This window comes from Perognathus longimembris, chromosome 28, assembly GCF_023159225.1.
Source record: "Perognathus longimembris pacificus isolate PPM17 chromosome 28, ASM2315922v1, whole genome shotgun sequence".
NCBI lineage: Eukaryota > Metazoa > Chordata > Mammalia > Rodentia > Heteromyidae > Perognathus > Perognathus longimembris.
This window is the reverse complement of record NC_063188.1, coordinates 64589998-64603212: the sequence shown is the minus strand read 5'-3', so window position 1 is coordinate 64603212 and position 13215 is coordinate 64589998. Positions and strand designations below refer to the sequence as shown.

The 13215-nt window shown below is 36.5% G+C and overlaps 1 non-coding gene across 1 annotated transcript; it reads right to left on the bottom strand.

The window, feature by feature from the left end:
* Positions 1–701: 701 nt before the first annotated feature.
* LOC125344415 lies at positions 702–827 on the bottom strand. The gene has a single exon (XR_007209535.1). It is a non-coding gene; the product is annotated as a small nucleolar RNA SNORA40 (small nucleolar RNA).
* Positions 828–13215: the final 12388 nt, after the last annotated feature.

Here is a 13215-nt window from a genome sequence, read left to right as displayed (position 1 = left end):
TTTGGATATGAATTGTCTGCCACAGATGGATTATTACTAAAGGCTTAGTGTATAGTTGGTAGTACCATTTATAGAGCTTCTGGAAATTTTAGGAGGGGTCAGTAAGTAATTGATGGGTATGTACTTGACAGTCGTATTTTTTTTACTGGCCCACATCTCTATCCCTTTCTGTCCCTCTGCAAGCTGGGCACCATATGGTATGATATTGCTCTTCCATTCCCTGTCTACCATGATGCTCTGCTTCACTATGGCCCACTGGCCAACTATAAAATGAAAGATCTTAAAACCTGGGAGCTTAAATAAATATTTGTACTCTCAGTTAGTTTTCACAGTCTTTACCTAAAGATTTGTTCATTATGAGATTGCCAAATAGCTAACATTGATTAATTTTTCTACTTTTTTTCCCCATTTTCAGTGCATCTTTTCTTTTTCCTTCCCTTTGCTAGTTTTGGGTTTGATTTGCTCTTCTTTCTCTAGGTCCCTAAAATGCAAAGTAAGATATTCATTTAAGATTTTTTAATGTTGTTTATGGCTAGAAATCTCTCTCTTTCTTATGTTTTGTTACATCTCTTAAGTTTCTGTTAGTTGTAGTTTCATTTTTATTTTTCTTTTATCTTTCTTCAGCTTTTACATCAACTTTATTCTCAGGACCAATCTGCATGAGTCAACAATCACCCATCATTGCCAGGTATTGTAGGATTCATATTCCTTCTTATGTGTACCAAAAACTCATACTCAACAATGAGTTCTAGGTTGTAAAAGATAATTTACTGCTTGCACTTGTCTGTAAAGCTTTGTTACAAATCAAAGACACACACACAATTGCTACTCACTTTGATATTTTTTTTTTGTTGAATGTGGGGCTTGAAACTTTGGGCCTGGGCACTGTCCCTGAGACCCTCATTTCAAGGTTACCATTCTACCACTTTAAGCCACAGCACCACTTCCTTTGATTTTTCTGAATATATTTTCTAACTTACATTATGGAACCTTTTTGATTCATCCATTTATAAAAGAGAATTTTATTTTCCACATATTTGCGAGTTTCCTAATTTTATTCCTGTTATTAAGTTCTAATTTTACTTCATTGTGATAAGAGAAGATGGAATATATGATTGAAATCATATTTTGTGACTTAATATATTATGTATCCTGGAAAATTATCAACTTGAGAAAAAATTGTGCTTTCAGTTGTACAGTGTGCTGCACAAATGTTGGGTTTAGTTGGTTTATGATGCAGTTCACAGCCTCTGTTTCCTTATTAATCTTCTACTTGTTTTTTTCCCATAAACTATTGAACATGGTACATTAAATTTCCCTACTATTATTGCTGAACTATCATTTTTACCTCCTTGTTGTCAATATTTGCTTTATATAATTTCAAAACACTCATTTTGATGCACAGATAATAATTGTCATCTATTTTTGGCAAATTACCTTATTATTAATATATAGTATGTTGTTTTTATCTGATAATATTTTTCTCTTGAACTCAGTTATGTCAGATATTAGCATAGCCAACCCAGCTTTTTGTTAACATTTATGTCTGTTTCCCTCCTGGTGTGTTTCTCAGGGCTAGCATTCTACCATGTGAGCGACAGCTCCACTTCTGGATTTTGGGTGGCTTATTGGAGAAAAGAGTCTCACAGACTTTCCTGTCCTGACTGGCTTAAAACCACCATCCTCAGATTTTAGCCTCCTGAATAGCTAGGCTTACATTCATGAGTCTAGAACCTGGCCTATTTCCTTCCTTTTACTTTCAACTCATTTGCATTTTTACAACTGAAGTAAGACTCTTTGTCTTATTTCATATTTTTGCATATAGCTAAATGTGTTTTTAAAAATCTATTGTTTGAGGGGTGGACAAAGGTGTGACCAGAATGGAAGAAGAAAGGGGGAGCAAATGCACTCATTATATTCAATGTACATTTTGTAAAAAATGAAATATTTAACTTGAGAATGGGGACAGGAGGGAGAAATGGGACAGAATGATGGAATGTGTGACATTGACCAAGAAGCATTGTACTCATAACCTGACTTATGGAATTGTAACCTCTATGTAAAAATATGTGACTACCATGTAGAGCATAAATATTTAACTTAAGTTGATACCAATCTAACTTTATTCACATACAAAAACCATTCCCTCAAATCTCTGTGCCCTTTATGGTGCACATGTGAAAATTACATTTATATACAATTTGTATTTGTCTTTCAAATCCTTTAAAAATAAAAAATGTAGTTGTGAAACAAGATTAGAATTGTACTAGCCTTCATAAATTCTCCTATATTTATCTTTACTCATGAACTTTACATTTCATACAATCCCTTACTCTCTATCATCTTTTCATAATAATCCCAAATGCAACCTTGACAGTTTCATAAGACAGGTGTGATAGTAATGAATTCTTTCACTTTTGCCAAGCTGGAAATGTCTTAGTTTCTTCCTTTTAAAATTGTGACAGAATATGCACAATTAAAAATTACAATTTCTGGGGCTGGGGATATAGCCTAGTGGCAAGAGTGCCTGCCTCGGATACACGAGGCCCTAGGTTCGATTCCCCAGCACCACATATACAGAAAACGGCCAGAAGCGGCGCTGTGGCTCAAGTGGCAGAGTGCTAGCCTTGAGCGGGAAGAAGCCAGGGACAGTGCTCAGGCCCTGAGTCCAAGGCCCAGGACTGGCAAAAAAAAAAAAAAAATTAAAATTTCTACCATTTTAAGTGCACATTTGGATAGTTTCAAGTAATAGCATATGGAATATGTGTGTGTTATATTATACATGTATATATAGTATAGTCCTTAGCACCATCCATGTCCACAGTTTTTTGGTGGTACTGAATTTGAACTCAAGATCTTGTGTTTGCTAAGAAAGCATTCTACCCTCTTGAGCCATGTCCCTAGCCCTGCATAATTTTTTCAAGTGCTCAAACTAAAATTCTGAATTCATTAAACAATACCTTCCTATTCTTCTCACTCCTAATGACCACTATTCAACCCTGTCGTTAATGAACTTCAATACACGATGAATTTCATTTAAGTCAATCATATTGTATTTGTGTTTTTGTAATTAATATATTTCACACAGTATAATGTCTTAAGAGTTTTATATGTTATAGAATATTGTGGTGACATTTCGTGTGTGTGTGTGTGTGTGTGTGTGTGTGTGTGCGTGCGTGTGTGTGTGTTTATCCTGGGGCTTGAAATAAAGACCTGATTTCTGTCCCTGGATGTTTTGCTCAAGGCTAGTGCTCTACCACGTGAGCCACAGCTCCACTTCCAGCATTTTTTATAGCTAACTGGAGATATAAGTCTCACAGATTTTCCTTCCCAGGCTGTCCTTGAACCACAATCCTCATATTTCAGCCTCCTGAGTGGGTAGGATTACAGGCATGAGCCCCAGTGCCTAGTACCCACCTCACATATATATGCATACATGAGTGTGTATGTATATTTATCTATGTACTTTTATATGTACTAATCTATAGTGCATCAATCAATATATATTATACTGTATATCATATAGTACATATATATGTATATATGCCTACATGTGCGTATATATGGCACTGGGGTTTGAAGTCAAGGCCTTGTATTTATTCATCATACTTTCTCATTTGATGCTCTATCATTTGAGACATGGCTCTAGCCTGGCTTTTTTGCTGGTTAATTTCAGATAGAGGTTTAAGGAGTTTTCTGCCTGAGCTGGCTTCAAATTTTGCTCTATCAGATATTAGCCTCCTAAGTAGCCAGAATTACAAGTATATTTTCTTCTCCTTTCCCTGGGGAGGTTGTATAAGAATATATATATATGTATATATGTATATATATGTACATATGTATATATGTATATATGTATACGTATATATATATAGTATGTATGTATGTAAAGGAAATATTTTTTCAGATATGGTTAGATATTGGCCACTTTTTTGCCAGTCTTGGGGCTTGAACTCCAGGCCTGGGCACTGTCCCAGAGCTTCTTTTGTTCAAGGCTAGCACTCTACCACTTGAGCCACAGCACCACTTCTGGCTTTTTCTGTTTATGAGGTACTGAAGAAACGAATTCAGGAATTCAAGCATGCTAGGCAAGCACTCTACCCCTAAGCCATATTCCCAGCCCCTGCTGGCCACTTTTTACATAACTACTTTAAATATCATTCCTTTCACTCTGGCCTGAACAGTTTTTGATGAGTCATCTGATAATAAAATTATTGAGAAGCAGTGAAAGGTTGGTGCAAGTTTCAGTCTTCAGCAAAGAAATGCCAAGCAAAAACATTGAGTTTAAGCCCCAATACTGGCACAAAAGATAAATAAGTAAATAAACAATAAAATTATCAAGGATGTGTATATGTAATGAGACGATTCATTTGCTGATTTTTGTCTTTGCCTTTGATGATGAGAATTTGCTCTATTTTCTTTGGGTTTATCTTGGATTGAATTTAGCTTCATAATCTTACAGAGTCATGTCTTTCTTCATATTTAGAAATTTGTACTATCATTCCTCAAATACTTTCTGTGCAGTTTTCTCTTGCCTGCTGGAATTCCCATTATGTGGTTTCCACTAAGTGATTTGTTTTTACACTGGGATGTGTCCCTAAACTACTCTAAGTTCTATTCATTCTCTTCATTCTTTCTCGTTCTATTCCTACTTAATAATTTCAATTGTCATTTCATCAAGTTCACTCATTTTTGTTGCCTACTCTAATCTTCTTTTGAACTCTTGCAAATTTTTCACTTCATTGGTTATAATTTTCAGCAAAATAATTTCTGCCTGGTTTCTTCCTTTATTTTCTAACTATTGATATTCATGTTTTTATATGTTATTTTATGAATTTCTTTGCATGTGTTTTCCAATAGATCTTTGGGCACATTTTGTTTGTAAGCTTTTGTTTATAAGTCTGACATTGGGGATTCCTTAGGGCTGATTTCCTCCTACTTATTTTCTGTTTCTTAAAATTTAGGCAAGCACTCTACTACTTGATCCCCATCCCCACTCATGTATCATAGTTTTCTTCAAAATTTAGAATTTGATTGTTATTATTATAACATGGAAATTCTGGAAATCACATTTTTAAACTGTTTGATATTTTTATTAGTGGAGATCATAGTAGAATATTGGTTTTGAAGCGTTTGAAATTGTTATTGTAAGAAAAATTCTACATTGTGAGACCATTGATTCATTTTTTAAAAAAAATTTTATTGTCAAACTGATATACAGAGGGGTACAATTTCATACATTAGACATTGGATACATTTCCTGTACTGTTTGTTACCTCCTCCCTCATTCCACCCTCCCCCTTTCCTTTCCCCCATGAGTTGTTCAGTAGATTTATACTAAACAGTTTTGCAAGTATTGCTTTTGTAATCATTTGTGTATTTTTTACCCTGTGTCTCTCAATTTTTGTATTCCCTTTCAGTTTCCTAGCTCTAATACCTGTATAGATGGTTTCCAATGTACTCAGATAAGATACAGAGATAGTGCAGGTACAACCACAGGAAGGGGATACAAGAGGATCATCAATAATAGAAGCTACGGTTTTACATCGCATGTTGAAAGTAATTACAACAGTGAGTAAGAAAAATTCTACATTGTGAGAGCATTGATTCATTTTAGCTTTTATTTTTTTTCTTTTTGAACTGATTTTAATGAGAGGTTTAGCTTGTCTGAACTCAGGATGACTACCACTGCCATTTTGGTAGGTGCATTTGCTTGGGAGATCTTACTCCATCCTTTCACCCAGAGCCTGTTTTTGTCCTTTGCTGTGAGATGGGTTTCTTGATGACAACAGATGGATGGGTCATGTTTTTGGATCCATGATGCCGTTCTTTTTCTTTTGATTAGAGAGTTGTTTCCATTGATGTTTATAGTTACTGTGGATAGATGTGGTTTTTTTTCCCTTCTATTTTCCTATTAACCTGTGTTTTGCTTCTTTCCTTTCTTTCTTGTGCTTATTCAGATGCTTTCTTATTGGCTTCTAACTATTGTGGTTCCTTGATCTTGGCTGTTTCCTGTTGGGTGACAGTCTCCTCTTAGAATTCTCTGTAGGGCTGGCTTTTTTTTCATATATTCCTTTAATTTTTCATTATTGTGGAAGATTTTGGTTTCTCCATCAAAAGTAAATTCTAATTTTGCTGGGTATCTAAGTCTGAGTTGACAGTTGTTGGCCTTCAGGACTTGGACGGTTTTCTTCCAGGCTCTTCATGCATTGAAAGTTTGTGTGGAGAGGTCTGCTGTGATTCTGATCTTTTTCCATTGTAGTATAGTTCTTTCTTTGTTTTGATTGCATTCAGGATATATTCCTTGTTGTTAAGATCTGAAGCCTTGACTATGATGTGTCTGGGGGTGTTTCTTCTAGGGTCGGGTCTGCTAGGTGTTCTATATGCTTCTGTTATTTGGGTAAGGTTTTCCCTTTTGAGATTGGGGAAATCCTCTGTAGTAATTCTATTGAATATGTGTTGTATACCTCTGCTCTGATACTCCTCTCCTTCATCTATTCCAATTACAAGGAGATTATGTCTCTTTGCTTTGTCCTCTATATCCTGGATTAGTCTTTCATGAAGATTGACAGTTTCTTGGAGTGTGATAATCTTCTGATTCTTATTAGCTAAGTTGTGTTCCAAAAATGAGATTCTAGATTCCATATGATCAATCCTTCCGTTGTAGTTTGCATTTTGGAAAGTGAGCTGCTTATGGTTGCTAGATCAGCTCTCAATGTGGTAATTTCTTCTTTTAATGAGTTGAGATTTGATTCTATTTTTTCATGCATTTCGGTTCTCAAGATGTTAAGATCTTCTTTAAATGAGGAGTAGACTGCATCTATTTTTACTTCCATTCTTTCCATTTCTTTCTTCACTCCTTGAAGTTCCCTTGAGAATTCCTTTCTGTTTTCGTGAAATTGTTTTTGGAATTCAATCTTGATGCTTTTAGTCATTTCTGCTACCATAGCCTGAAGTGCTTTTTTATGCTCCATCTCCTTTTCGGTTGCACTGGTTTTTGGAGCTGGCAAGTTGGCTTGACCTTTCATGAAATTTGTAATATTTCTTTCTGATTTAGGCATTGGTCCTGGAGTCTGTATGTGTCCCTCGGTGCTGTGGGCTCTCTCCGGGTCAGGGTATGGCAGCTGTGGCTCTCTGCAGTCCTCAGTGCCCAGCTCCCTGGCTGCTGTCTGGTCCCTGCCCTTTCAGTCCATTCCACGTTCTGCACCATGGTCTGGCTTGGTCTGGTCTGCGTAAAATGGTCTGGGTCCCGTGGAGCTCTTGTTGTCTGGTCTCCGCACTCATGGTGGGACTTTCTGCTTAGCATCTGCGCTCACTCTCTTAGCTTTTATTTAAATAGATGTTTGAAATTTCACTGAATGCCATGAGCTGAAACTAATTATCTGAACTTACTTTTAGCTTGTGGAAAAGCCTGAAGTGAGAGATAAGATCTTAGGTCTTTAATGAGTCATGTGTACATTGTTCGGGCAATCAGGAAGCATTCCACATCCCATCATGAACTTGGTTGCATATGAATGTCTTAAAATCACCCCCAGTTCTCCATCAGTACTTATTCTACTGGACTATCATTTGAAAGTTTGTAATCTTCTTATAGATATTGCAATCAAAGCATGTGACTTCCCCACCTATGTTCCACATTTTGTGAGATAGAAATGAACTGTTCTTTTCTTCAAGTAACCACAGAGAAACTGGAGAAGATGTACACCATCAGTTACAAATAATGACTGCACCATTTCCTCTGGTTTGAGGGAGAGCCCTTAAAACCAAGCTATTGCTGATCAAGACTAAAAGTATTGCCATATCCAGGAAGGTAGGAGAAAAGGCCAAGTAAAATAGAAAAAAAATCCTACTATTCTGAAGATGGATTTTTCTTGAGTAGGGATTTGCTTGGCTGTTGTAATTGATTGTTTCCCAGAGTTACTATAAAATTCATTCAGATGACTTCTGGGTTTTTTTGTTTGTTTTTCTTTGTGATGTTTCTGTGCAGAATGAGAAATTGGACCTTCCTACCTTCTTATTTTACCGTTGTCACTCTCTTGGACATGTTTTGTTTTGTTTTGTTTTTTTTTTTTGGCCAGTCCTGGGCCTTGGACTCAGGGCCTGAGCACTGTCCCTGGCTTCTTCCCGCTCAAGGCTAGCACTCTGCCACTTGAGCCACAGCGCCGCTTCTGGCCGTTTTCTGTATATGTGGTGCTGGGGAATCGAACCTAGGGCCTCGTGTATCCGAGGCAGGCACTCTTGCCACTAGGCTATATCCCCAGCCCATCTCTTGGACATGTTTTTGTACTCATATTTTCAATTGTGGAATCAAGCCATGGATATTTCAAGTTTAGTTAAATAAAGAGTATATATCTTAATGAGGACTTCAGTATTTATTTTGAGCTAAAGTATTTTGTCATTCTCACACAGTTTCATGTTTTTACCACTTTGTTCTCCTCATCTGCAATTCACATCTGCTGCAGTTGTTGTTGGCCTGAGGCTTGGGGGGCAAGTGGTGACCGAGTCAACGAAAAAGAGGGCCCGGGCAAGACAGACTCCGGAGACCAGACTCGAGGTACAGACCTAGTTTATTGCATAGTTTCAAAGCCTATATAGGCGAATCACCCAGTATACGATCATGTAATCAACAACCAATAGGTAACAGACACCTTTACTTAGGGACTCTTCCAAGTAGGGACTTCCCAGGAGGCTCAGGCTTGGGGCAGAGTCAACTTATGCCTTAATGCTTATTGGGTTTGCCCAAGAGCATGTAGTGACTCTGTTGTACGCTGATAGCCGCTAGCTCCCCTGGGGCGTTCCCCACACACATCCCTAAGGAAGTAGTATGATAAATACTATAGAGATAAGACAAGAGTCATTGTCTTTTAACTTCAAGGTGTTTGTTTCTGGAGATATAATTTAAATTATTTGTAAGATCAAGACTTGTTTTGTATACAGTATTTGTCTATGAGCAATGATAGCATTCCCGAAGGATCTAGATTGTTTTGTGATTTGTAGAAGCCCCACTAGAGGCCTTGCTGAGTTATCTTCAGCATTCTATTTGATTTAGGTGCTCAGTAAATATTTAAGAATTAATAAAAATTAATATCTCCCTATGCATCTCATAAAAATAAGGAGAAATGGCATTTATTAGAGGAACTAAAGCTCCTACAGATCCTCTAATGCCGAACATAATTTTCAGCTCTTTCAGAATGTCTTTCTTCTCTAAACTGAAAATAAGGCTTTCTCTCTCATCTAAATCCCTTTAAAGTTTCAATCCACCTGAATTAGACATACAAGGATCTTATGGAGAATAGTATTTGAATTTTGAAATCAGATGATTTTCAGTACTGAGTTCTGCTACTAACAACATTCTTGGTCAAGTTGCCAAACTCCCCTGAGCCTCAATTTCCTCACCTATAAATGAGTTTCTTCATCTGAATTATCAATCAGTATTGCAGAGAGGAATAAATAAAATTGTACAAGTGGTAGGGCCTAATATAGTGTCTGGTTGATTACTTAAATTCATTGTTACATATTTGCAATTTTTTTGGAGTGAGATAAGATAGAGTGTATATTTACCTTTCACATTGCTATACATGGAGCACATGTTATGCAGATTCCTAAGTGGGAAGCTAGCTACCAGGTACTGCATCTAGGGCTTGGAACTTTATGTAAATTTTCCTGGCCTTAATAACACCTACTTTCCCATTCTGTTAACTAAACCAAAGCACAGAACACAAATCTAACTAGTTCAACTCAAAGCTTAGGATCTTTGCTGGGCCTTAATTAAAGACTTAGAAACTGTTATGAGTAAAGGTGTGAGGAATCAGGTGGAGATACAGATGAATCTTGCTGATGCCTCCACAGTTCCTAGTATTTGGATCCACTAATCAGGGCAGTAGGAAGACAGTATGAAAGAACTGAATATTATCAATGACAAATGATCAATGTTTTTAAGTTCAGCATCCTTGTAGTGGTACAAAGAAGAAAAAGTTACAGAAGTAAGTGACCAAGTTACATAACAATGACAGAGAAAGGTGAGAAGGACGAGGAGGAGGAGGAGGAACTGGAGGAGGAGGAGGAGGAGAGGGAGAGACAGAGACAGAGACAGAGACAGAGACAGAGACAGAGATCACATTAGAGAGGACCTCCCTACAAGAGCCATGGCATTCTTACAGAAAAGTACCTGCACCTCTGTTTTTCACTGTTACCTTCTGTTAATGAATTCCCCCAAAGTCAAGGGAGGTTCATTGAACTGGTTTTCATAGGTCAGCTTCTTAACAGGGAACACAGTGTTTAGAGAAAATCACAGAGTGAACCTAAGTACATAGAATAGATAGTGTGATAGCTAGAATATCTTAAATGGCTCTTCTCTGTCTAAAACTATTAGACTGTTTATGTTCATCATCTCTTCTGATCCTTGCTATAGCCATAGAAGTTGGGAATTATTCTCCTTATTTCATACATGAAAAACTGAGTCATGGAAATAAAATTTCCAAATACTGGTTAATTACATAGACTCAATGAGCTAACTTATGCAAAACGGCACCTCTGATCTTGAGATTCACATATGCATTCATTTATTCAACATTTTCATAGATAAATGTAGAGACAAATAAGAATAAATGTTTGCTGTCAAGAAATCCACAATATGAGACAAAGAAACAGGTGAGACAGAAGTAATACAAGAAAGGAAACAACAGTTTGCTCCAGAATCTATGGGGAAAGACAATCTTAGTACATTTCTTTTTCCATTGTGGGGCTTGAAATCTGAGCCTGGATGCTGTCTGAGCTCGTTTTGCTCAAGGCTAGTACTCTACCACTTTGAGCCACAGCACCACTTCTGGTTTTCTGGGGAAGTGGAGATAAGCATCTCACAGTCTTTCCTGCCTGGGCTGGCTTTGCATCACGAACCTCAGTTCTCAGCCTCCTGAGTATCTCGGATTATGGCATGAGCCACCAATACCAGACTATCTTTGATGTAATAAATGGACATCTATCTGTACTTATCTTAGTTTTTGCCATCAGAACTTTAGGTAATCGGTGTTACTGTTGTTTCCACTTTACTACTGAGCAAATTGAATTCAGAAAGATTGATTACTCATACCCTCAAATCAAGAAAGGGGTAGAACCAAGCCCGAAATTCAGGTTTCCAACCAGCACATGCATCTGTAAATTATATCTTTACAGGTGTCTTGATGCTAAATATATTGTCAGTTTTAGTGCTACTTCATACTTGGAATTTGAAATATATCTCTATAAAGTTTCACTTCCAAGAGGTAATCATTCAAGATATCCAACAAAGGGCTTCACAGAGACTTGCAGTGAAGATGGCTTAAATTTTGTAAAGTTGTTTCCTAGAAACCAACACACTCAACTCTGAAGAGATACAACCTACTCTCACATTCATCAGAACATGGCTCCAACTCTAGTCTGTTTCAGTGTGATTGATGAAGTGTAGATGGGACTTGGATGAAGGAATGAAAGAAGAGTCCCAGAAATTACAGATGCAGAGAGAAATGGGGTGTTTGAATTTATTTTCTGGATCTCAGATTTGGAAAGGTAAGCTTCATCTGAGGCTTGAAACTCCTCTTTTGCATGTTGGCAGGTGATGAACTAATCTTATCATTTTATCACTCCTTCTTAATCTACTTGTAATTGGAAAATCACAAATATATGTATTTATGGTGTACAATGTGATACTTTGTCATGAAGATAATTACATGCTGATGGAAATGGCTAAGTTTAGTAAAAATAACTGAGAGAAATTTTAACCCTGATTTAGTTTGATTTGATTTTTATCATTCCCCTTGAATATTGTTTTCTCTTCCTCCTTAGCATGGACTGGTTGTTAAACTGCAGATAAGTTCTTTAGCAATTTTGTGTTGTAGATAGTTTTAGTATTCTAGAATAGCCTACTAGTAAGTTTATCTTAGAATAATATTTTACATGCAGAAAAGAGAAGAGATCATGATGAAAATAAATTATATAAAACTAATGTAGCAACTTACACAAAAACATTTGTGACTTAGAAATTCATGTATGTTTTTATAAGTCTGTAGGTTTACTAGATAGTCTAATTTCAAAATAATTAGAATAAAGGATACTCCAATATATATACAACACACACACACACACACACACACCACACACACACACACACACACACACACACACACACACACACACACACACACACATATATATATATATATATATATATATATATATATATATATATATATATGCGTTCTGGACTTTTTGTAATTTCTACTGGTTTTACTACCCAGTATGTTATCTGTCCTTGGGAGGGCAAGGGGATGTCATGGAAAAGGAGGGACAAAGGGCGAACAAATGCAGCAGTAGTACTTACTAGACAATATGTTGAAAATGAGCTATACAATTTGTGGGTGGAGTTGGGAAGGAAAACTGAGAGGGAAGAAATGGATGACATTGTTCAAAAAGAAATGTACTCAATACCTGACTTTTGCAACTGTAACCACACTGTACCTTTACACTAAAACATTTTTTTCAAAAATTCATTGTTAGGAAAAGAAAATAAAACAATATTGTAGGAAAATTTGAAGTTGTATGTTCTATTTACTGTATACCATAGGTTGAGGATACAGAGGTTAAGTGACTCATCACAAGGTCATCCTAGTAGTGGTGAGAAGCTCAAACTGAAGATCAATTATTTAATTCAACCATACTAATTTTGATATATGTGTGTGTAAATAAACTCAGTAGCTGTACAAAGAGGTTTTGCTTAAACATGTCAGTTTATGAGTACAATGTAGCTTGATCAATGTCACCATCTTCATAAATCTTCCTCATCTCCCACAATCTTATTTATATCCTGTCAATATTCATAGTACCATTTTCACATATGTACGTTGACTATTATGATTACATTCACCTATCTTTCCTCTCTCTCTGTAGACATATAACAGTTTTGAAAGTAACCGATTGACACTAAGAACGAGTTTGTACTCTCAACATGTCCTGGGCTTAACTCACTAATGTTAGTAGGATTACTAAACAGAAAATTGACTATAATCATTTATCTTTTGGGTTTGGTATTTGACAATGTATTTATGGATATGATTAAGAAATGAGGTTTCAATTCACTGTATCGTGAATGATAATTGTGAATAACCAGAGCTTCACTATGAAATCTATTCAATTATGTCAAGCTAGCTGGAGTTTCCTTAATTGTGCTGCAGGTGTTGGTTC